We start from the raw sequence: 26,802 nt of genomic DNA, 5'->3' as shown, positions 1-26,802 counted from the left end.
AAATTAAGAAAAATTGTGACATCTTCATCCTGTTCAAAAGTGTTCACCCCCGACTCTTAATGCATCGTGTTTCTGAAGAACAGAGCTCAGTTTAACTGCTCAGAACAAACAAGAGACTCATGAACAACCATCACACAACACAAAAACAGTCGTAGATCATCAGGTAACTAAACACAAACATCTTTTATGTAAAATATCTTACTCAGGACAGTACTAAATAAAAAATAACATGCATTTTGTATGATTTCACTTATTTTATTAAAATTATTCACATTTTCACAGATTCTGAAAGTGGTTCACATATTTTTTCATGCCTCTGTATTAAGTGTCTTTACTATGTACTAACATTAAAATTAATCATTTGATACAATGCACTTATTGTGTACATATATGTTTCACATCATACTTATATTTAAAAAAAAATACCTGCATGTAATTAGGGCCCGAGCACCGATGGTGTGAGGACCCTATTGGAGTTGCTCAGTCAATTATTCTTCTCCTCCAAAAATAATCGCATTTTTGAGGGCGTAAACACTCAAAAATTCATGAAACTTTGCACATGTGTCAGAAGTGGTGAAAATGTACGTCTGACATGGGTTTCAGAATTATGTGTGGCAAAATGGCTCAATAGCGCCACCTAGAAAATTTCAATTAACCGCCCATTCACACTACATTTCACAGACAAGTATGAAATTCTGTAAACACAGGTAACAGCCCAATACCTACAAAAAAGTCCCTGGGTTCAAAATCTGTAAACCCAACAGGAAGTCAGATATTTTGAATTTTCTCTGCAAATTTTCTGAATTTTCTTTTTTGCCATTTCCAGTCGTGAGAAAGCCTAACCAGAAAGCTGTTTTTAGTTTGAACTAGTTTGAAATTTAACGGAGTTTTAAAGCTTAAAGTTTGAAGATTTTGAAGGGAATACAGTCGATCAGAAAATATATTGCAAACATGTTCCTAGCATTAATTAGCTCAAGCTTGTTTAGGGTTGTTGCTAGCGTGATTTAACACAGGGTTAACATGAATTAACACATTGCTATCATGTTTCTAGCATGAATTAATACATTGTTTGCATGAATTAACATATTAGTAGCTTGTTTCTAGCATCAATTAGTACATACGAGGTATTAGCGTGTTGCTAGCATGAATGTGCAGATTGCGAACATGTCTTAGCATGTTGCTAGCATTAATTAGCAAATTGTTTGCATGTGTCTAGCATGAATTAGCACATTGCTAGCACATTTTAGCATGCCACTAATGTGATTTATCACATTGCTAAAATGTTTTATCATATTGCTAGCATGAATTAACATGCTTGCTAGCATAATAATAACAATAATACATTTTATTTGTAATGCGCTTTTCTTAAACCCAAAGCGCTACAGTAATAGAATAAAACAAAAACAACAAAAACAATAGGCTACAATTCATTAGAGAAAGACAGCCTTAAATAAATGTGTCTTAATCAACTTTTTGAAATGATCCAACGTTGGTGCATTTCTGATGGGTAGAGGAAGCACATTCCATAGCTTAGGGGCTTTGTATGAAAAGGCTCTTTCCCCCATGGCCTTTAGCTTACATGAAGGCTGGTGAAGTGAAAGAGAGTTAGAAGAGCGAAGAGAGCGTGATGGAGTATAAGGACTGATGAGATCACAAAGATACTCAGGTGCAGTCCCATGAAGTGCCTTGTATGTTAAAATAAGAATTTTAAAATCAATTCTCGCATTTATGGGAAGCCAGTGTAATTGTGAAAAAAACGGTATAATGTGTTCACGAGGAGAAGTATGAGTGAGCACACGAGCGGCAGAATTTTGTATATACTGAAGCTTTCTCAACGATTTAGATGGAAGGCCAGAGAACAAGGCATTACTTCATAACAACAACATTACAGTTGTTGTTTTGAAGGCATGTATTAGCCTTTCTGTGTCTGCAAAAGAGAGAAAAGGTCTAAGTCGAGCTATTTTTCTCAGGTGAAAAAATGCAGTTTTAGAGATGTGTTTTATGTGTGCTTCAAATGTTAATTGTGGATCAAAAATGACACCAAGATTTCGCACCTGTGAAGTGGGGATTACCGTGCTGGAATCAACAATCAAACTGATCTGCTCTGCCTTGCGAGTAGCCGCCACTGTACCAATCTGCATCAGTTCAGTTTTGGAGCCATTCAGCTTCAGGAAGTTATTCTGCATCCAGATACTGAGCTCTGCTAAACAACCACGCAAAGCTATTAATGAGCAATGGACATCAGGACTAGTGGTGATGTAAATCTGCGTATCATCCGCATAACAGTGATACCCAAGACCATATTTCCTGATGATCTGCCCAAGTGGAAGCATATAAATGTTAAATATTATTGGACCCAATACTGAACCCTGAGGAACTCCCTGTCGAACAGGCACGGTATCTGATTTGTAGTAACCCAAGCCAACGAACTGGGCACGATTCGATAAATAAGATCGAAACCAATTGAGGACAGCTCCAGAAAGACCCAACCAGTTTTCCAGCCTGTCAAGGAGAAGAGAGTGACATATAGTGTCAAAAGCAGCACTGAGGTCTAATAAGACCAAAATACTGCATGCACCGGAATCTGCCGCGATAAGAAGATCATTTATGACCCTAATTAAAGCGGTTTCAGTACTATGCCCTCTTCTGAACCCAGGTTGAAAAGGTTCAAAGAGACTGTTCAGTGCTAGGTGATTATTTAACTGAATAGCCACAACACGCTCAAGAACTTTAGCCAAGAATGGGAGGTTAGAAATCGGCCTGTAGTTGGATAAATCAGAAACATCACATCCAGTCTTCTTAGGGACTGATGTAATGGCAGCTATTTTTAGTTCTGGAGGAACAATTCCAGAAGACAATGACAAGTTCACAATTGAAGTCATAAAAGGGCAGATTGATGCAAGGCAGTTCATAATAACCGAGCAGGGAACCGGATCTAAAATACTGGTAGTAGAGTTCATGGACTTCAACTGTACTTATAATAAAATCATCTGCAACCATTTCAAAGTTCAAAAAGGTAGTGGTTGGAGAATTTGAAGACTGGATATCAACTAGCTCAAGAGGAGTGATGGTATTTAAAGAGCTATATATACCCTCAATCTTACCAGTGAAATAATGAAGAAACTTATTACACTGGTCAACAGAGGAATGAACAACAGCCTTAGTTGGTTTGAGAAGATTGTCAACAGTCTTAAACAGTGATTTAGAATTTGTTGCAGCATTACCAATGATGCTTGAATAATAGTTCTGACGTGCAGTATTCAAGGCAGAATGGTAAGCAGACTGTTGTTCAGTGTAAAGAAGCCTGTGCACCATCAGGCCAGATTTTTTGTACTGCCGTTCTAATTGCCTTCCGGCAGCTTTCATTAAACGTAACTCCGGGGTAAACCATGGACATGGTTTCCTAAAAGTAACAACCCGTGGAACAATGGATCGTGAAGGCATAACATTTATGTCAAAAGTAATAAGTCTATGGTCACTTATACTCATGTCAATACTATCCAGAGATTGGATACCAACAAAGAACAAAGATACTGAGGCAAAGAATGTCAATTTTCCTGTCAAGGATAGTGTCCGTGATAAGTGCCGTTTTATTGTTTATTGACCTTGTATTGAAGTGAGCAAGTCGCATTCGCCATGGGTTTTTGAGAGAGAACCTCGGGATAGCGTAGGTTACCATGGCCGATTCCACGGCAACCAGAAGTGCGATGCAGCAAGCGCCTGCGGTTCGACCAAAGTGCAGTGACTCCAGCACCGGCAGTAGAGCGACTCTGACGGGAGCCTCTATGATTATAACTAGGCCGGCGGAGGAGCTGCATGGAACGCAAAGTTTGTATGACGCTGAAATTTGGACGACTATGGTGTCTCAGGGATAAGAGTTCAGAGAGAGAGTACCTCAGCATGGTGAAGTCCAGAGGTTCAGTCCACTGCTTAACGCTGGTTCCTAATAAAATCAAGACGGCAATAATCCAGGTGATAATATGAAGTCACATGATGACATCCAAGAGTTGTTATACCACCATTGCACACAGAGAACTTGACGCAACTCCAGGAACCCGTTTGATCTCACACGGAGACAGCAGTAACAGGCAGAGACAGTGCAGGTGAATCACGGCAAGCAGATGAGACAAGCAGCAGACAGACCAGAGGAAACACTTTAAAATGCTGGCTCAGAAAATGTAAATATGTGGAATTCCAGCAGCAAGTTAAGACTCAAAAGAGTTTAAGATGATTCAGAAGAGTTTAAAATGAATTAAAATAATAAACAACTAAAATACGGCAGGAGAAGCGGCAGCCAAACATGCGCCAGCATCCTCCGAAACCGGAACCATGTTTTAATATGTTGTCCTAGGCTAGTTGTTAAGCTTTGCTATTGATAGACAGCTTAAAGGCCAAAAATAGTCATGGTAGGATGGCATAAATCAGTAAAAATATACAACACAGAACATTTCCTAAAAATGCTTTCATATACATTTGTACATGTCTACAATTCTCTGCGGTTGCATGTATACACTGCATTCCAAATTATTATGCCAGTGACATTTCATTCAGATTTTAGTTTTTCTAAGAAATTGTTTGTTTGTTTATTTATCCATGTATCTCTATATAACTGGTATCAATCTCAGACAAAATAATTAGCCAGATCTATGGAAACCCTACTTAGAGGTTGTTCCACATTATTAAGCAAGTCACAGTTCTCATGCAATATGGAGAGGAAGAAAGATCTTTCTGAAGATGAAAAGCATGAAATGGTGCAATGTTGTGCAAAAGGCACGAAAACAACTAATATTGTGTGAAACTGAATGGAGATTATCATATTATCATAAGATTTGTGAGTGATTTAGAGCACAGCAGAACTCGGACAGATGAAGGCTTATTGAGGAAAGTTCCTGTCAAAAAAATTATTGTATTAAAAGGGCAGCTATAAAAAAGCCAGTGTTGAGCAGCAAACAGGTATTTGAAGCTGCTGGTGTCTCTGGAGTCTCAAGAAGCTCTCCATGCAGGCTGGCAGTTGTGCGTAAAGATGCATTTTAGACACCACAAACCAAACCTCACAAAGAGAAACATTTACAGTGGGTTTCTGAAATACATGAAGACTCATTTTTAAATAGTTTTAGTCACCAACTAATGCCGCACTACAATGGATGTTCTAAATGGATGGATTTCTGGATGGTTGGTGAATGGCCACCACGTTCCAACAAGACTGCGACGTCAGCAAGGAGCTGGCGGGTGATGATTTGGGCTGGAATATTGGGAAGTGAGATGGAGGGTATTAAAAACTTTTGCAAGATATGTGGAGTTCATAACTGGCCATTTTCAGCTATGGTATAAAAAGGAGGATAGTGCCTTCTGAAATACAATGAACTATTGTACAATGCACTATGCACTATCCCATGCTGCAAAAAAACACCACAGCAATAAAACAGTTTGAAAATGTATTTCTACACCCACTGTAAATGTTTCTCTTTGTGAGGTTTGGTTAGTGGTGTCTAAAATGCATCTTTACGCACAACTGCCAGCCTGCATGGAGAGCTTCTTGAGACTCCAGAGACTCCAGCAGCTTCAAATACCTGTTTGCTGCTCAACACTGGCTTTTTTTATAGCTGCCCTTTTAATACAATACATTTTTTGACAGGAACTTTCATTAATAAGCCTTTATCTGACCGAGTTCTGCTGTGCTCTAAATCACTCACAGATCTTATGATAATATGATAATCTCCATTCAGTTTCACACAATATTAGTTGTTTTCATGCCTTTTAGCACAACATTGCACCATTTCATGCTTTTCATCGTCAGAAAGATCTTTCTTCCTCCTCATATTGCATGAGAACTGTGACTTGCTTAATAATGTGGAACAACCTCTAAGTAAAGTTTCCATAGACCTGGCAAATTATTTTGTCTGAGATTGATACCAGTTATCTAAAAAGACATGGATAAATAAACAAACAAACATTTTCTTTAAAAAACAAAAATCTGAATGTTTATTGTACTGAAATCTTACTGATATGTCTCTTGCATAATAATTTGGAACGCAGTGTAATTATTACTTTGACTTTTAGATATGTGTACTTACTTAATTAATTAATTAATAAGATACCATCTAAGACGTCTGTTCAAATTTCAATTTGGAACTATTTTTCAACCATGACGGGACGTGTTGGAAGGACTCTTTTCAACGGTCATTAAACGTCCAAATGTTGCTGGGTTTGTACTGTATAAAAAAGTCTATGGGAATTTGGGATTGGGCCGATATGGAGGTCTTACCCAAATTTGGTAGATGTAGCTTGACAGCTCTAGGAGTTAGAGTCAGAAACCTTCATCTAGAATTTTAAATAGCATTTTAGTAGGTTGGCTTTCTCAAGCTAACATGTTGATCTTCCCTTACCCCCTTAACCCACCTTTAACCTACACATACATTAACATTAACATTTATTTATTTATACAGCCCTTTACAACACTCTAGGTGAACCAAAGTGCTTTCCAATAAAAACAAAAATTACAAGCCAACAACAAGAAAATACATAAAATACACAAAAATGCCACAACTGCTAGATATTAAAAGCCAGTCTAAATAAATAAGTTTTAAGCTTAGCTTTAAAAAGGCCCAGGTCACGCTAGCAGGTTTTTACCAAACCTGTCTGTGCTGCTGTGGGACATTAAAGTCAACAAGGAAGCAAACTGGTCCCTGCCCTATATCTGAAAACACATTCCTGGTCAGGTTGAGCACGATTCCAGATGTTGTTCCAGAGAAAATAAATCTTTTCCTTTGTAATAATTCATGAAAATCTAACAATTCCCCTTGGCAGCTAAGATCACCTAGGCCGTATGTAGATGTTTATCTGCGGTTGTAAGTAATGTAGCCTTTCTAAAATCTTGCCAACAATCAAAACACTAATTTAATGGTAGTTAATGTTATTGTGAAAAAGGTTGTGATAATAATAGCAAATAACAAGTGACTGATAAAAGAAGTCTTGCCATTGGAATACACTGAGATTGTGTTATTGTAGTGTTGCTTTATCAGTTCATGACGGTAAACTGGGTCACACCGGGACAATAGCATTGCTATATCAAGGCCATGCATGTACACAGAGAGAGAAGGATGTCCTGATATTATACGCATGCACACCAGCCTAACCCCCATTAATGCCAAAAATAGGCTAATATTCTGATCTCAGCCCTGTTTGCTTATGAGGAAACATGACTGTGTGTTAGTGATTTCCACAAGGTTACAGAAAAATGCTGTTCTGGCAGAAATGGGCCTCTCTTGAAGCTCAGTCAGCTAAGAATGAGACAGTTAGCAGTTTGTCAGCTAGAGTGCATGATTGTGTGTTGTGCCTCGCTGACTCAAGTCCAGGCTTGTGATGATCAAAGGATGTTGAAGGTCAATCAGTGTCACCTCCTCATGCACACACACACTTAACACTGCCTACCTTCATTTTACACAAATACAGCCGAAAACACCTGTCAGATTTGTCTCTTTTGATATAACACATCAGGTGTGCGATGACAGGGCCGACAGGTATAGTATGTGATCCTGAGTGTGGCCAAAGTCCCTTTCAAGTCTGTTCACTCGGCGGCCATATTTGCAAAGCTTCCGGGCAGCTATTTTGGCCATCCAAGACTAAGTCATGTCTAATTGGGGAAATAGTAAACTTTGGGTACACAGCTAATTTTTTCTTCTGTATTGTAACTACTCTGAAATATACTGTTAATTTACGATCTATAATGTATACATCTAGCCTATATATATTCTCTATAAACTACAAGTTTAATAGTTTTTATTCTGCAACTGTACTTATCATACTTATTTAGCTATTAATTTGTACTTAATAATAAATAATAATTTTTACTCTATAAACTTAATAATAAACCTTTAACTGTAGTTGGAGTAGACTTTGTTAGTTACTGTTATGATCACCGTCTGTTCCTGTCAGTTCCCGGACTACATTACCCATAATCCTCTCTGCCAATCACCTGCACTTACTCCATCAATCACTATCACTAATCACCACACCCAGCTGCAGTACATTAACAGGACTATAAAGGACTCACACTCACACCACCAGTTTGCGAAGTCTTGATTCCTTGTGACAATTCTGAGCGTTCCTTCTATCCTGTCTGCTTGTGTTTGATCTTGCCTGTTCCTGTTTTTTGACCCGTTGCTGCCTGTCCTGACCCTTGCCTTGTATACTGTTCTGCGAATGATATCCGCCTGTCCTGACCATTGCCTGCATCCTGATTACGATCCTGCCTGTCCCTTGCTGTTCTCGTCTGCTCCTGATTGACCCTGCCTGTACGACATTCTTAATAAAGCTTGCATTTGGATCTTACCATGACTCCCGCTTCGTTACAGTTACATTTATGTATTACATAATGTACTACATTTGCTAGTTAAATACATACAAAAATGTTAAATAAACTACAATAAAAGTATACTGTGCATACTTAAAGCTGTAGTCCGTAACTTTTTTTGGTTAAAAAATGATCCAAAATCAATTTTTGAGCAAGTACATAACCAGCCAGTGTTCAAAACTATCTCATTATCTTAGCTCGATTCACAACAGTAAGCTTGAAATAATGATTTATAATAAGAGCGACATGGTGGATTTACGCAGGAAATTCGAGCATGCAGCAGTTCGCCTGTGCTTTAATGAAACCTTTCTTAAGTATATCTTGATCAAAAAATTAAGTACAATTATAGGCCAAATATACTTTTCTGTACACTTGTCAGTATAAGGCAAGCATTTTTGTTAAGACCATCCTCTAAATATACTTTGTTATTTGTAGTTTAAAATAAGTATACTAATAGCACTTGAATTTCTTCTTCTTTGTATGAGTATGTAACAGAAATGCTGAAAATATGCAGAAAACATGTGTTGCACATATGTTGAACTGAGTGCAATGACATTTAGCCTGAATTATAGGCTCCGGTCCAACAGTTTTGGGTTCAGATACTTTCCTTTCATACAGACAGACAGTCTCTGTGTGTAAACTTGAGCCAGAATACCAGAGTCCTCTGATATCCAGAATCAACAGATGATCATAAGTTCGTGCCAGTTCACATTTGTGTGTGTTTTTGTGTTCCAGTGACCTGCTGTCCTCGGATTATGTGGAGATACACTATGAGGAAGGAAAGCCTGTCCTTGGGAAGGTATATTCTAAGCATTTTTAATTAATTGTTTGTCACTTTACTCTGAATTGTATAGCTGCTTTCCACCATAAGGCACCGATCCGGCCCAGTCGGTACGGATATGGTTGCTTTTTCCACTGTGGGTCTGATAACTAAGCTTTTTGGAATGTAATACAAATGCATCAGTAGTTGTCTTGGTAGCGCAAGAGTTTACAGATGTAAATAGCCACTGCGTTATGAAGCGTTGATCATTGTAGCCAATCACAGACCTATCTGTTGAGTGTGTGAACACAATGGCCAATCAGAGGTGTTTAAGAATCCGCTCAACAGTGCTCAAAATGCTAGGGGGAAATGCTGGTATCATCACATTTTTAAAATTTCAGTACCGACTTGGTACCGAAGATGGTATTTTGGACAACACTAGGACAGGATATTACTGAGGGTTTAAATACAGAATCAAATTCGCTCTCCTATACCTCATTCACTATTCCCTACATTAGTCCACTAGTCCACTTAAAGGAGTGTATGAAAATGAGTGAGTGAATTCAGACACTGTGTTTGCATAGTTTGTGCTTGCTGTTTAAAAATCATTTGAAACTTAGCAAATTGGCAGCTCCAGTAAGTAATGAAAAGATTGTCACATTGACGACATGTCGACCTAAGATGACTGTCACAGTGCATTATGGGTATTATTATTATGTATATTTTTTTTAGTTAACAGGGACATTGCATATTAATAAAACATTTCTGTAAATGCACCAGAATTAGCCGAAGGCTATTTTTCATCTGTAGTTCCTGGGCAGAATGTTACAGGTCACCCTAGAAAATAAATATGTGGATAAAATACATACTGGTAATTTATAAAGCTGTTTAGTGTACATTGTTATTGAGGTGCATTGTGGGATTGAATGAGTGCACTCGATAACTTCAACTATGGTTTCGGGCACCACTGCAAATGGCTGTCCCCTCAAATAGTGCTCTAGTTCACCCAAAAATGAAAATGATCCCATGATTTACTCACCCTCAAGCCATCCTAGTTGTATATGACTATCTTCTTTCAGATGAACACAATCAGAGATATTTTGAAGAATATCCTTAGTCCTTCATGGTTTATAATGGTTGTGAATGGGGGGACCACGTTTTTGAAGCGAAGTGATGCATTTGTGCAAGAAAAATATCCATATTTAAAACTTTATAAATTCAAATAGCTAGCTTACGGTGGATGACCGTACGCATACTGAGCAAGTTGATTTGGGCGGAAGAGCAACCTTTGACCCGAATGCAATGACGTAATGACAAACGTGGAGGCGCAGAGGAGAGAGCAAAACAAAACACTGGTCACGGATTAGAAGTTTGAATGGCGAGAGGCGTCTAAGCTTAGATACTCCTACATCCTGCGTCATACATCACGTCACGGGTTACTCATTTGGCACAAGCCGACTTGCGCAGTATGCGTACGGCCGTCTGCTGAAAGGTAGTTATTTGAATATGTAAAGTATTAAATATGGATATTTTTCTCATACAAAATGCATCGCTTTGATTCAAAAGGCCTTTATTAACCCCCTGGAGTCGTATGGGTTACTTTGATTTGTTTAAATATACTAACTGCTCTTGCTGATGCAGTTTTCGCAGTTTTTAAACTTAAATGGACTGAGGCAGTTGGTTTCCTCAATTGAGTTATCCTGGATCATTAGGTGTTACGGGAGGACCCATCTGACTTAGGGACCAACAAGCATGGTGAGCACAAGGGACTTGAACTAGGCACAGCTAAACTATGTTTAACAAGATTAACAGTCTGTTTCTTGTTTCATTATCTCACGTTTGACAGGGTTAACACGATAAGCATTCTGTTTGTTATTTTGGCCTTGTCGGCTCCTGAAGTTAAAGTATCCCCAAATCGTGCTGATTAAATCTTTGTGCTCATTAAAATACTGTTCATTCTTTTCCCAAATTCGCAGTGTCCGTGTACTCTTTCATGTGGTGCCCTTACCCCTAGACGGGGCGTAACATGAAATTGGGGGCTCGTCCATTGGCTAAATATTCTGTGAGCCAAATTTATTTTGCCCATGTATTTTTGTTAGTGTTTGCCTGGGGTTTTTCTTTTAGTAGGGGAGGAAATATAGATATTGGCATGACATCAAAATTTTAACTTGATAAGTTTGCGATCGCACCAACCGAGGAGCAATTTGAACGATGTCGTAAAGATGATTTGTTGTTGATCGCTGATTTTTATGATATAGCCGTACCTCGTAATGTGCTAAAAAGGGAGATTAAGGAGGCACTGCACAGAGAGCTTGTGAAGCAAAATGTCTTATCTGGTGCTTGTGCGAGTGTGGTTACGGGTGTTGCAAATACATCTTCATCTGATGATTTGGAGGCTGTGGAGGCAGAATTTAAATCTGAAGATGTTGCTCGCATACATCCCGTTAATCCTTCGCCAAGAAACCCGTTGTCGGCAATCCGGTTGAAAGAACTGGAAGTGGAATTATGCCGACAGCAATACCAGAATCAGCTCTTGCATGTCCGGGCAGTTTAGCTTGAGACACAACGAGACATCCGGCTGAAAGAGCTGGAGCTTGAACTAAAGACTGGGCGAGCTCAGCGTTCACCTTCTCCCGTGTCACGGGGAAGTACTCCAGTGGGGACTCCAGTGAATGCCTCCTCTCCTCTCCCTGCAGCGTTGCCTGTGTTGCCGGTAAGTCCTGACATTGATTTCGATATTAGTAGACAAATTTCGTTGGTTCCCACATTTAGAGAGAGTGAAGTGGACACGTATTTCACTGTTTTTGAGCGTATTGCAGTCACATTAAAGTGGCCGAGAAACATTGTGCCTTTATTGTTACAATGCAAACTCGTTGGCAAGGCACAAGAAGTGTGTTCTGCGCTGACAACTGAACAAAGTTTGGATTATGATTCCGTTAAAGCAGCCGTGTTAAGAGCTTATGAACTTGTTCCGGAGGCTTATCGACAAAAATTTAGAAAGCATGAGAAAAACCCCAGTCAAACATTTGTTTGAAAAGTGGTGTGCTGCTAGTAAAACCACAACATTTGATCAGCTGAAAGAGCTCGTTTTAGTTGAGGAGTTCAAGAATTGTATTTCGGAGAAGATAGTAGTTTATTTGAATGAACAGAAAGCTTCATCACTGTCTGGGGCTGCCGTCTTTGCTGATGAGTTTGTGCTCACGCACAAAGTTGCTTTTCCGTCCCCACGTTTGTCACGTCACACTATTGTAGAACGCAGTTATAGACCTAAAACAATGGTCGCTTCTCCAAACGATGATCGTAGTTCTGATTCTTCAATGATGTCAAAGGACTGTTTTTATTGTCATGAGAAGGGACATTTGATTGCTGCCTGTCCTGTGCTACAGCGGAAAAACCAAAAGAAAGCTCAAAACACGTATAAAAGTGTGGCTTTAGTGCATGCTCACTCTTCTGATTCTCTGCTCTCCATTGATCCCTCTTTTGAGCCGTTTGTGTGTGAGGGTGTAGTGGCATTTTCTGAATTAGACCCAGATCCCAAACCAGTGCGCATCCTGCGAGATACGGGTGCCTCGCAGTCATTCATTTTAGCAAGTAAATGAATGACGAGCCCCCAATTTCATGTTCTCTCCTCAGACCAGTTGTGGCTCTGATGTGTTAGTCCAAGGAATTGAGTTGGGAATAGTGAGGGTTCCTTTACACACCATTTACTTGCATTCTAAAATTGTAACTGGTGTAGTAAAGGTCGCTGTACGTTCTCAATTGCCAGTAAAAGGGATTTCCCTTATTCTTGGAAATGATCTGGCTGGAAGTAAGGTTAATTCTCTGCCGGAGGTTACTGATGTTCCCTGTGCTTCTGAAGATGATGTGTTAGCACAGGAATTTCCCAATGTATTTCAGTCATGTGTTGTCACTCGAGCACAAGCCCGTAAATTTGACGATGACATTGATCTTTCAAACTCATTTTTGAGTTCAGATGTGTCAGACACGAAGGCCGCAGTTGAAAATGATTGTTCTGCAGATTTGATTGTTCAGCCTATCTTTGATTTTCCTTTCAGTAAGCAACAATTAATCAGTGTTCAACAAGCCGATGAAACACTGTTGACATGCCGATCCTCTGTGAAAGATAAGTCTGATTTGCCTAAACATGCTATTGCATATTTTCTAGATGATGGTGTACTCATGCGGAAGTGGAGTCCTGAGCAAGTAAAACATGATTGGAGTTCTGTATTTCAAGTGGTTGTTCCACAGGCCAACCGTGAGTATGTACTAAGGTTAGCCCATGACCATGAACTTTCAGGACACCTAGGTGTCAGGAAGACCTATCACAATCTCTTAAAACATTTCTTCTGGCCAGGAATGAAATCCTCTGTGTCACAATATTGTCGTTCATGTCACTCTTGTCAAATTGCAGGAAAGCCCAATCAGGTTGTGTCTCCAGCACCTTAAAAGCCAGTTCCAGTTGTAAATGAACCATTTGAAAAGCTTGTGATAGATTGTGTGGGACCTTTGCCCAAGACTAAATCAGGACATGTGTATTTGTTGACGTTAATGTGCTCTGCTACCAGATTTCCTGAAGCCGTTCCATTACGGTCTCTGAAGTCCCCCAATATTGTGAAAGCCCTCGTGAAATTTTGCACCACTTTTGGTCTACCAAAGGTTATTCAATCTGACCAAGGAACAAATTTCACTTCACGTGTATTTTATAAAGCAATGCACAAGCTGAACATCACCCATACTGTGTCTAGTGCCTACCATCCTCAATCTCAAGGTGTTATTGAACGATTCCACCAAACCTTAAAGTCTATGATTCGTACTAATTGTGTAGAGCACCAGAAGGATTGGCATGAGCAGTTACCACTTTTGTTGTTTGCAGTTCGTAACACAGTGCAAGAGTCCTTGGGATTCAGTCTTCGGACACTCCCTTCGTGGACCATTAAAGTTACTCCAAGAGCACCTTCTTGCTGAGACCCATTCTTCTAAGTCTCTCACCAATGTGCTAGATTATGCCAGTACATTTCGTGAAAGGTTGCATTCTGCTTGGAAGCTAGCTCGTCAGAATCTAGTCTCATCACAGTTGAAAATGAAAGTTAATTATGACAAAAAGTCAGTCGAACGTTCATTGTTGCTGCCTTTGCCAGGTTCCTCACTGCAAGCAAAATTTGCAGGCCCATATGAAATAGAGGAGAAATTAAGTGATACAGACTATGTTGTGCGAACCCCAGAGAGGCACCGAAAGTCCCGTGTTTGCCACATAAACATGTTAAAGGCATACGTTTCTCGTTCAGACTCTGAAAATTGTAGATCTACCCTACAAACTTCTTCCTCTGTAGCAATTCCTGTGGAAGTTGTTTCGTCAGTTGATTCTCCGTGTGTGGATGGTCTTTGTTTGGGCAATTCTGCCATATCTGGTGCCCGGTTACAGAATTCAGAAACCATTGCAACCTTAAGTTCAAAACTTTCCCATCTGTCTGACTCGTCTCAAAGTGAGTTGATACAGTTAATCGGAAATTTTTCATCACTTTTCTCTGACGTGCCTACTGTAACTTCTGTGTTAAAGCATGACATTGATGTTGCTGATCATCATCCAATCAAACAGAATGCTTATCATGTTAACCCTGTCAAACGTGAGATAATGAAACAAGAAACAGACTATCTTGTTAAACATAGTTTAGCTGTGCCTAGTTCAAGTCCCTGGTGCTCACCATGCTTGTTGGTCCCTAAGTCAGATGGGTCCTCCCGTTTCTGCACAGACTACAGAAAAGCTAAACCAGGAAGTGATGGTGGAGACTTTATAGGCAGCAAGGAGTCAGCTGACCAGGCAGGGTGTGGCACCAATTAGATTGCAAAAACCAATCAGTCTTCTTCCTGGAAAGAAGACACACACACACACACACACAAACACTTCCCAACAAAGGAAAACAGAAAAGTAGAACAAAAAGGGACGTAACACAGTGTAATAATCCAACCGCCTGCAGCGTTGTGTGATGGTAGAGATGAGATGTTTCAGGAAAATGACAGATATGACACAAAGATTATGAGAGAGGGGTAGAGTAACAGAAAAGAGCATGACCAGAGGGCGAGAGAGAGAGGATGCTGATGAGTGCTAAATCATTTAAATCAAGACTTCACTGCTGAATCAGCACGGCTTGTTCACCTGCAGGTCAGGTCACATGACCAGCAGACGATACTCCGCAGTAGCAAAGCAGAGAGAAGCTGAAGATCAATCACTCTGACATTCCATGAAGAATCACTTTTATAGTAGCTATACAAACATCAGACTGTTAAACATTTGCATTCATGCATTTGTACTACGGCTGCAACGATTAATCGCGATTAATCGTTTGCAAAATAAAAGTCTGTACTTACTTAATATATATGTGTGTGTTCTGTGTATAATAATTATGCATATATAAATACACACACATACAGGTATAAAGTTTAGAAATATATGCATGTATCATAAATATATATATATTTATATATATTTTATATTACATATAAACATAAATATTTTATATATAAATATAAAATTTTTCTTAAATATATACATGAATGTGTGTGTATTTATATATACATAATTATTATACACAGAACACACACATATATATTACGTAAACACAGACTTTTATTTTGCAAACGATTAATCGCGATTAATCGTTGCAGCCCTAATTTGTACCCAGATACCCACCGTACAGGAAAACTGTCAATTAAAACGTCACTGGGAACAAATACATAATGGGCAAAACTGAACACATATGTGAGCCACTTAATAAGTGTTTACATGATCAGATAGCTATCTGATTTGTTAAATTAGTGCTCCATTTACACTTAGCAACCTAAATATATCTCCGCAAAATTAATTCAAATTCACTTCCCACGCTATATGCAAATTTAACAGTGTTCATGTCAAAGAAAGCAACATGGAGCGAGAGCAGCATCAGCACTGTCTCACTATTGTAAATGAAGATGACTGTGTGTTGAGCTTCAGGATGTGATGCCAAGCTTTCAGTTTCATTTGCGGCAGATTGTGTGTCGATATGATGAAGAGATACTGAGCTGCTTTTCTGTGACAGGCCACATCTGTGTTCACACCACTGGTGACTTTGAGGTCGCTAGTAACGTTTATGAATTGCATTCAAGGATGTTATTCATTTTGTAGACAACGAGTCAGTTTTCTTGCAGCTAAAACAAACATTTTAAAGGGGCTGAATAAAAATGGAACCAATACATAAAAAGCTCAATATTAAAGATGAACGAGAAATGTTTGCCATCGCAGCTATTTATCTGCAGTGAAAGCGCAAGCACCAGTCAGCACAGTGAGTATCACCGTATGTACACAGAGACATAACTCCACGTACTTCAGTCCTATTGGTTGTCGCTCCCTTCATTTGCATCAAGTCACACTGTCAGCGACACACAGCGTCATGATACTATTAATTTCAATGGAGAGCTGGTAATTTCCGGCGACAGTGACCTTTGGCGACAGGATGTAGGCGTTTCCAGTGACACAACAAAGTTGAGATGTTAACTTGATGCAAATGAAGAGTAAAGTCAATGGAGTGCACGTGATCCATCGCTACATCCTGTAGTGAAGTGTCTGCGGCAAGATTTAAAAGTTAATTTTAGTGATCAAAAAATTCTCTATAATTATCCTGACCTCATCCAGCCACAGCTCCTGCATCAGTCGATGGTACTCGCCATGCTGACTCTGAGATTAAATAGTTTTGTGAATCCAGATAGCACTTGCTGTTTCTCCTTCATCTTTAATATTAACCATTTTAAGTGCTTATTCCATTTATATTTAGACTTTTCTCTCTGAAATGTTTGTTTTTAGCAGCTAGAGAACTTATTCGCTGTCTACAACATGTAATACCATCTGTGACACTCATTCACAAATGTTGTTAGGTAACCAATAGTGGGACCTGACTGCAAGCCACAGGCGACATGCAGCGACAAAATCACTGGTGGTGTGAACTGGGCTTCACTGTCACTGTAAATCTCCAGCTCTCCATTGAAACGAATGGGAACATGTCGCTGAGTTTCTGCGTGTCACTGTCGGTGTGAACAGAGCTGTATTTGGCTACCAGAGCCGGTAGCCTATAATAAGTACTCACATGTTTTTAAAGGTGCCATCGAACGTTTTTTACAAGATGTAATATAAGTCTAAGGTGTCTCCTGAATGTGTCTGTGAAGTTTCAGCTCAAAATACCCCATAGATTTTTTAAAATTAATTTTTACCTGCCTATTTTGGGGCATCAATAACTATGCGCCGATTCAGGCTGCGGCCCCTTTAAATCGCGCACTCCCTGCCCATCGAGCTCGCGACTCTATAATACAGTGCATTTACAAAGTTCACACAGCTAATATAACCCTCAAATGGATCTTTACAAGATGTTCGTCATGCATGCTGCATGCATGGATCGATTCGTGTGAGTAAAGTATTTATTTGGATGTTTACATTTGATTCTGAATGAGTTTGATAGTGCTCCGTGGCTAAAGCTAACATTACACACTGTTGGAGAGATTTATAAAGAATGAAGTTGTGTTTATGAATTATACAGACTGCAAGTGTTTAAAAATGAAAATAGCGACGGCTCTCTTGTCTCCATGAATACAGTAATAAACAATGGTAACTTTAACCACATTTAACAGTACATTAACAACATGCTAACGAAACATTTAGAAAGACAATTTACAAATATCACTAAAAATATCATGATATCATGGATCATGTCAGTTATTATTGCTCCATCTGCCATTTTTCACTATTGTTCTTGCTTGCTTACCTAGTCTGATGATTCAGCTGTGCACAGATCCAGACGTTAATACTGGCTGCCCTTGTCTAATGCCTTGAACATGGGCTGGCATATGCAAATATTGGGGCCGTACATATTAATGATCCCGACTGTTACGTAACAGTTGAGATTCGCCTGTTTTCCGGAGGTCTTTTAAACAAATGAGATTTATATAAGAATGAGGAAACAATGGATTTTTAAACTCACTGTATGTCATTTCCATGTACTGAACTCTTGTTATTCAACTATGCCGAGGTAAATTAAATTTTTAATTCTAGGGCACCTTTAAACCATTTGGGAGGACTAAAATTTACATAAATGGCTTCAACAACCAGATGCATTTACACCTGTCCAGTTTCATCTGGAATGCGTCTCAGACCACCTCTTGAATTGGTCTGAGTGATCGGATTTAAATCCATCTTGAAAGCGTTTTGGAGGGCATTTACACCTGGTCTTTTCATGAGTGGATAGCTATCCAATCAGAGAAAACACATGAAGTGACCAGGTGTAAACTGGCCCTAAATCTGTGTGTTGTCAGGGTGGAGAGCACTGTTACTACCACGGCCAGATCAGAGGGATTGACAACTCACATGCCGCTCTGTCCACCTGTAACGGTTTACAGTGAGTACTGGAGTCAATCCATCCACTTAAATAACATCTTAAAGCTTTTTCCGCTGTATACTGACTTATTCAGTTGTGTCGTATATTTTCCTAATTTTTAAGTTTTTTTTTTTTTATTATTAATCAACTTAAAGATGTATGTGTAATTAAAGATGTATGTGTAATATATATATTAAAAATAAATCTGCAATGTTAATCCTTTTGATCTTTTATTTAAAAAATGCACAAAAATCTAAGTTTTCATTGAAGTAAATGAATTGTAAATGTGGGAAAAATCTCTTAATGAAATAAATGTTTTTCTCCAATACACGTTGGCCACAATTAATTAACTTTTTGCAACCTCCTTTCGCCAAGATAACAGCTCTTCACCTATAATGCCTGATGAGTTTGGAGAACACCTGACCAGAGATCAGAGATCATTCCTTCATGCAGAATCTCTCCAGATCCTTCAGATTCCAGTTCCATGTTGGTCAGGTCAGGGAACTGGGATGGCCATGGCAGAAGCTTAATTTTGTGCTCAGTGACACATTTTTGTGTTGGTTTTGATGTTTGTTTTGGATCATTGTCCTGATGGAAGATCCAACCACAGCTCATTATAGGATTTCTAGGAGATGAGGTCAGGTTTTGATTTTTTTTATCTGTTGTTATTTGATAGACTCCGTGATGCTATATATCTGAACAAGATGTTCAGGACCTCCGGCAAAAAATAGGCCCTTTTTATCCCTGTTTGCACCAAACCCATCTGATGGGTTTGCTGCCAAAAAGTTCTTTTTTTAGTTTTTGCTCATTTTTTGAATGAAAGTTCAAAAGGATAAACAATGCAGATTTGTTTTCCTAGCCATTTGATAACCATTGATGATATTTACCAAAGATGCGAATAATTCCTGACCTTAATTTTTTATATATTATATATTTACAAAATTTTGTTAGATGCGATTAATCATGATTCATCGTTTTGACGGCACTAATGTTTATGCTACAAATTATGTTCAAAACTCATTTTAGTGTAGTTTGTTGTGTGTCTGTTTTCCTCATTTCAAAGTTGCTTTGGATAAATGCAGATAAATGAATAAACTTAATGGTTTGTCTCTCTCTGGTTCCCAGTGGCATGTTTGATGATGGAGTCCAAATGTACACAATTGAGCCACTTAAGCAAACTCACCCTATTGTAAGTTTTCTTTTTAAATTTCATTTTTATACACTTAATCAGCTCCACAGACCAACATTTATGTACAATACAACTCAAGCATATTATCCAATTCTATTATGTTTATGTGAATTGCACAGATATAGTAAAATTCTGACAAATTTTACCAGAAAATACGTGATGATAAATAAATAGTAAATTCATAAAGCTAGATGTGATGTTCCTGAAAGAAATTAATACTTTTATTTAGCAAGGATGCTTTAAATTAATCAGAAATGTCAGTAAAGACATTTATAATGTTACAAAAAGATATATATTTCAAATAAATGCTATTCAAACTTTGTTCATCAAAGAATCCTGCATATTTTATTGTGTTTTTCACTCTTCATCAAGCAGCATAACCATTTTCAACTGTGATAAAAATAAAAGCGGTTTCTTGAGTATCAAATCATCATATTAGAATGATTTCCGAAAGATCACGTGACACTGAAGACTGGAGTAATGAGGCTTTTTTTGGATTAATAATGCAACATTACGGTAATGTATCTTTGGGAAACGTGATGAAAATGTAAATGTCTTTGAGATGTGCAGCTGAATTCACTTTGGATGAACTCAGTGAGGTTTGGCTGCTCATACTCTGTGTTTTTTTCATTAGGAGGGAACAGCGAGACCACATGTCTTGCACAGAAAGACTATCCTTCAGCAAACCCCACCTACAGGAGAAAAAGGTACATACAACACAGCTCTCTATGAACTGTCAGGACATCCTGATAAAAGAATAGTTAAAAGAATAGTTCACCCACTAAAATCCTTACTAAAATCCTTGTTTAAAAAAAGAGGGGGTTAATAAAGGCCTTCTGAAGTGAAGCAATGTGTTTGTGTAAGAAAAATATCCATATTTAAAACTTTAAAAAGTAAAATAACTAGTTCCCTGACAGGAAAAAAAAAAAAAAAAAACAACAGATCACCCTCCTCCCTTGTGCTGGGCTACAAGACGTAGTTGAGCGCTTAAGAATCTGGAGTGATGATGTAAAGTGCTGTGTCATGGTGACATGAGGCAGCTGTCTGATTGGTCCAAGGCAATGCTTAATGTGAGCATTGCTGGGGTAACTGTTTTAAAAAGGTTGGTCACAGTGAAATGATGCAACCTCCTTTTGTTCCTTTTGTTGCCATCTTTATTCACAACTGGAGGTTTTAGGCAGTGATGATGAAATAGATTATGTTTTGTGCAACACACCTAGGTAGGTATCTGGCAAACTGTTTGTGGATGATTGGTGCGACCCCTCCGCTTTATCACTCCATCTTAAGCTGTCTCTGTTAAAAAAGCAATCTTTTCTTTTTCTTTAAACTCCCTCCAGTACTTCTAAAGGTTATTGCGACTCTTCAGAGGTAGGACAGTGATGGGAGGAAAAGAATAGGAAAATGACCATTTCTCATCGGTTTCCCTTCAGTATATCGGCCTAGAGGTTATTAGTTGAGGATGGGCAGGGAACATGCTATTCAAACCCTACATCATAATTCGTAGTTGTTTTGAAAACATTTACACTCCCTTGTTGACTAGTGGTAGTATAGTAACTGTCTCTAAATATTAGGCAAAAAGATAGAGCAGGTTATTGGTCTTTTTAAAAAAGAAAGAACCAAAACTCTGTCGTCTATTTCATACTGCGTGCTGAAAGCAGTGCTAGATTATGTTATGCACACCGGCGTATTCTTATATTTGGCAAAGATACTTTCAGTTGGCACTGTTGGAGGATGGTTGAAATATCTAAGGATGTCCTGCCCCCTTCACCTGCTTCCAGTGGAGTGTTTTTTTCCGTGGGTCTGTAAAGAGGAGGACCGGCACAGCAGAATTAGTTTGCCTTCGGCATCGCTCTTTTGCTGCCTGGGTCCGTCACTCCGCTTGGATTCCTTCAAAGTATCTTTTATATTCCCCCCTGCGGTCATTATCTTAAGTAAGATTGTACGCTTCCTTGTGGATAAGTTGCAATCAGTATGAAGCTTGATAAATGCCAGAGCTCTGTGGCTCCCATGCTCTTATTACCACCCTCTCCACTTATTTAATTTGGAGTTTAAGTAGAGCTACGCACCTCCCCCTAGAACAGGGGTTATCACACCTGTCCTGGGGAACCCCCAGCCCTGCACATTTTGTATGTCTCTCTCATCTAACACACCTGATTCAACTCATCAGCTCATTAATAGAGACTGCAAGACCTGAAGTAGGTGTGTCAGATAAAGGAGACATACAAAATGTGCAGGGCTAGGGGTCCTTTAGGACAGGTTTGAAAGCCCCTGGTCTAGACAGATACCTCCTAATGTTTGATGGAAGGTAAATGAGATTATGGTGGGCGACCCACAGAAGTATTCTCTATTCGGTTCACCTCCCTCCCCAACTATTTTTGGGTTTTGAAGCAGGGATATAGGATAAAGAGAGTTATCATAATCATCCCAATCTCTTATTGTTGCTCTCTCCAATTATTTATCATAGCTTTAAGTAGGGCCTAAGCTTGCCTGTGACTTCATTGGGGTGTAGAGCCTGGTTTATGAGAGTTTTTTTGGGGGTAAATTACAATGTGTCCCATTTTCTTGTTTACCTTCCTCCTTGATAATATTCTGTGGTAGGGATATATGCTTTCCTGTGGATGGGTGGCAATACTGAAGGTTACAGCATGGACAGAGTAGAGTCTGTGGCCTTTTTTCAGTATTCTCATTCTGGAGATACTGTTTACTGAGATTTTTAGCACCTCGGATGCTGTCTTTGGAAGGATGCTCCTTGGAAGCCTCTCAAAAAATGTGACCAATCACGGAAAGTAGGGACACAAGTCGGTTCTGTGGCATTTTGAGTTATTCACAGATTCTGAAAGTGTAACTTTCCAACGATGTGTAACACATGGAAATCTGATAATATTCGGAGAAGTTGTGGACATTTGAAGGTAGGCACTCAAAAAAGCTCAAAGGGCAGAAAATGACCTAAAGCTTGTGCAGTTCTCGCCTGTTCTCAGCTGCTGGGAGTGACAATATGGCTCATTTACATCTCATTTAGATAAGCCATACCCCCTGTAAAGCTGCATGGTTGCATAGCAACGACAGACGCAACGGGAAAAATCGGACCGCATGCTATTAATAATAAAGGATAATGTGCATTGTAAATGTCATTAATTTATCTTTTAATTTATCTTTCCTGGTTTAGACCTCACTTAGTGGTTAGACCTGGTTTGAGTCAAAAGATTAAAAAATCCTGTACATTAAACTCTTCATACTTTTACTTTTGACTTAATGGGCCCTATTTTAACGATCTGAAACGCAAGTGTCAAAGTGCGAAGCGCAAGTAACTTTGTGGGCGGGTCTCGGCGCTGTTGCTATTTTCCTGGCGGGATAAATGGCTCTTGCGCCCGGCGCAAATCTAAAATGGGTTGGTCTGAAGTAGCTTCATTATTCATAGGTGTGGTTTGGGCGTAACGTGAAATAAACCAATCAGAGCGTCATCCAGCATTCCCTTTAAAAGCAGGTGCGCAAGTTCCATTATGGATTGCTATTATTATGGCGTATTTACCAGGTGCACGCCAGGAGCGGTTCACAGCCGAGGAGACTGATGTTCTTGTAAGAGCAGTGAAAGACAGAGAAGTTGTGTTGTATGGGGATGGGAGAAACCCACCCAAAATAGCGTTGGTTAAACAGGATTTTTCACATCTTCGTGGCACACCACAATGATTTCCGTCATCTCATGTGTTAATATTTTTTTAGTGTAACATATGATTTGCAAAAATAACTGTTGCATCTGTGTAGATTACATGAGCAAAGTGTATGCGCGTTGTGCACGCTATACATTATGGTCAAGCATGCGCCCTTAAAATAGCATAATGAACAACGCGCCACTGACTTTAGACTAGGTTTTTTCTGGTCAGTGGCGCAATTGTTTAATGGAACAGCAAAATAGCACCAGGGATTGTTTGCGCCGGAACACGCCTCCTTTTTTGCGCTGAACCGCCCAGGGAGCGCAAGTTCATTCACTAGTTTATCGACGTGCTTCTGTGGAGGGAAAAGCGCGCTTTGCGCGGGTGCAAAATAGGAATGACACATGCGTCGGTGTACAAAGTCAATTGCGCTGGGTGCAAGATAGGGCCCAATATGTGCTTACATTTTACGGCTACAGATACTTTATACTCTTACTTAAGTAGGAATTGAATCTGATACATTTACTATTACGCTAGTAAATCCTTGTTGAGAATATTAAGTAGCACTTCCTCCACCATGGGCTAAAATTATTAGCATCACATTCAATTCAAGAATGCTTACAGGCAGGTTTACGTGGGCTAAGTCATTCACACCAGCCACTTCAAGCAACTGAAGCGTTATTCAAATTAATAGCAGATTATAGTAATTGAATTAAAATGACAGTCCTGAGCTAGCTAATAACAATAGACACATGAGAAATGTGTACGTGTTCTTAGAATGAACACAAATATGTGTCACAATTGTATGTCACAATATTGCAAATGGCTCGTACATGTAGTGAAACAAATGAGAAGAATTGTATTTTGTGTTAAACAGGTGGTTTTTTAAGTTCATGCCACATAACTTTCTGCTGAGAGCACTGAATGTTCAGATTGTTTCATAGTCTATGTTGTTTGGAGAAGAGAGATTGTGCTTTTTGTGTCACTGAAAACAATTGCACTGTTGTTAGAAGATTAAAATGTCGTTTTGGGAAGGACTCAAACTTAGAGCTGGCAAACAAACATGTTTGTGTGTATGTGTGTGCAGGCATGGAGGAGGATTTGTCTTGGCTCCGACGGAGGAAAAAGCGAGCTGTAAGAGTTTGAATGGGATGCAGCTGATCCTGGATTCATGCCACAAAGTGATCTAGAACAGAACACTGTCATTGACAGACCAACACACATCCCATAATGCCAAACAGATAGACTCAGCCTCAGCCTTAGTACTGACACTTTTAGTACACAAAGGTTACATCTAATTTGCATAATATCCATACTAGATGGTATTCATGTATTTCAAACATTAGTAAAGTAAAAACAGTTTTACACTGGGGCCTGGATGGGAGGCTACAAGATTTATTTGTGGACTTTGGAAGTATGCATCCATTCATGGATATTTTAGGTTAATGTTGCACACAACCCTTGGCATTGTTACTGAGGAGAACGGGTGACTCGACTATTCAGTTGTAGAGAAATGCACACTGCAACTACTGGAGCAGTTTTTAAACGCATGATCGTAAAAATTGTTTAAAGTTAAACTAGGTCATAAAAAACAGCTATTTTAAATTAAAACATCATTACTGTTTGTTTTTTTTTGTTTTTTTTACTATATTTTTGATCAAAGTAGAAGAGACTCCTTTTAAAAACATAAAAAAAAATCTTACCAACCCCAAACATTTGAAGTTTACTTTCCCATGACCAGAAAAATGCAAGCTTTCAGAATGCAAAAATGTAGTCAGTTTTTGAAGTTAAGTTAAATGAGTTAAAAGTCCATAAATTAAATTATGTCGTTGCAGAAGTATGTAAATTGGGATCTATCCAAAAACTTTGATCCAGAACAAGGCACATTCCTTTATCCATAAATGTAACAGTAGCCCATTATGAGAGTTTGTAATGTATGAAAGTGATGAGCCATGAGTGTATTGTCCTTTTTCTCTTCCAGATCCCAAGGAACCTGTTTGAGGAGATGAAATACATAGAGCTGATGATCGTCATTGACCACCACATGGTGTGTTTGAATGCTGTTTGAATATAATAGTATGTGAGTGTCTTTGGCCCATGATTTCCTGTGTGAAGAAGAACTACAATTTAGCAGTACTTAAAAAGAGTATTTATTACAGGAAAAATTATGAAAAATAATATGATCAATAAGCCATGGCAACATGTGTTTTTCCATTTTCCACTATAACTCATCAAAATACTTTTTTTTTTTTTTTTAAGTTATACAAGATTCAGTTAGGCAAGATTTAAAAAAAAAAAGTGCAGCCAATTTAATTATTCATAAAAAATGTAAATAGAATTAGAGGGATTTTTTTACAGCATAAAACACTTTCACACTTAACAATTTCATGTTAATTGCATTTCTGTCATGACAACTCTCAGAGTTTTTGGCATGGTAATGGATATGACATTGTTGATATGTTTGGTATTGGCGGAATAGATCTGGCACATTATTTCTGCTGTTATTGCTGCTACTGCTGCTTATTGATGTTTCTGCAGAGCAAGTATGGGAGTTGCTACTGCCAATATATACACAACACACTGCTGTGATCAAGTAAGACATGCTGCTGCTGTACAATATAGCGTACATGAATAACCTGTAGCAGATCTATACAGGTGGAGCTGGGGAAGGTGGAGGGTTTCTTAAAAAAATGCTACCCATGTTTTTGAAAGTTGAGCATGCAAGCTCATTGGCTACTGATACAGCAGGAACCAATCAATCATCTGTGCCTTACAGATAATAATGTGATTACGAGCAGGTTGAGTTAAAGGACCTATTAGCCTGCGCCATCTAGAGTTTCATGACAGAACTTTGGATTTGTCTGTGAAATATAGTTAAAGTGGAGCTGAATGTACTGACGAGCATTTATGGTAAACTTAAATATATTTACTAAATTGGAATTTCTATTGAAATTTGTATGTCATGTATTTAAGTATATTTGTAATTAAACAACTGTAATGATGTTGAATATAAAATATATTAACCTTAAATTATCAAATAATATAAAAAAAAAAACTCTAAAGTTAAAATGATAATCAAATACTTTACATGTGTTTTAGTATGTTAGCCAACTAGGGTGACCACCAGTCCCAGAATTGGGAGCTTTGTCCAGCGTCCTGCAAGTCATAAACAGTGTCTTGCATTTCAATTTTGTCTGTTATTATTATTATTATTATTTCTGCATAATTTTCTTTAATAGTCCTTTAAATTACAATTCCACAATAATAAAAAAATGTTAATAAGAAAACACGGTATATGCGCAATGCAGCCGTTTGTAATGTACTGCTCCAAGCACGAAAGATTGAGGATCTAAATGCAGTCTTTATTTAGAGGATAATTCAAAAACATAGTCAAAAAACAGACAAGGGTCATACACAGGAGAGCAACCTAAGGCACAGGCAAATAGAGTAATCCA

General features: G+C 38.6%; 1 pseudogene; it reads left to right on the top strand.

Annotated features, from left to right (window-relative positions):
• Positions 1–26,802, top strand: part of LOC137035482 (disintegrin and metalloproteinase domain-containing protein 23-like) — a 71,260-nt pseudogene that overhangs the window by 7,400 nt on the left and 37,058 nt on the right.

The sequence above is a fragment of the Chanodichthys erythropterus genome, chromosome 14 (genome assembly GCF_024489055.1).
Source record: "Chanodichthys erythropterus isolate Z2021 chromosome 14, ASM2448905v1, whole genome shotgun sequence".
In the NCBI taxonomy this organism is placed as follows: domain Eukaryota; kingdom Metazoa; phylum Chordata; class Actinopteri; order Cypriniformes; family Xenocyprididae; genus Chanodichthys; species Chanodichthys erythropterus.
The sequence above is the reverse complement of the archived record's forward strand: the minus strand, read 5'-3'. Positions and strand labels throughout refer to the sequence as shown.